Source organism: Penaeus monodon, chromosome 19, assembly GCF_015228065.2.
Source record: "Penaeus monodon isolate SGIC_2016 chromosome 19, NSTDA_Pmon_1, whole genome shotgun sequence".
In the NCBI taxonomy this organism is placed as follows: domain Eukaryota; kingdom Metazoa; phylum Arthropoda; class Malacostraca; order Decapoda; family Penaeidae; genus Penaeus; species Penaeus monodon.
This window is the reverse complement of record NC_051404.1, coordinates 14,751,321-14,751,568: the sequence shown is the minus strand read 5'-3', so window position 1 is coordinate 14,751,568 and position 248 is coordinate 14,751,321.

Genomic DNA, 248 nt, shown 5'->3' with positions numbered 1-248 from the left:
TCCTAAACGCCACCTTTAAAGATTGCAATGCCCCCTCTCTCCCCCCCCCCCGTCCTTCTCATTCGTTACACCGCCAAGCATTACATTTTTACCAGAGAAAAACTCGACGGGTATCACCAGGCAGAATGAGGTCCATTAGAGGCATTTCGCTTGTGCAGGTGAAGACATCTTTTTGGCCAAAGAAGAAATCCAACACTGTATTTCTTATTTTCTATGTATGCTTAGGTAAATGGGTCACATACGCACAG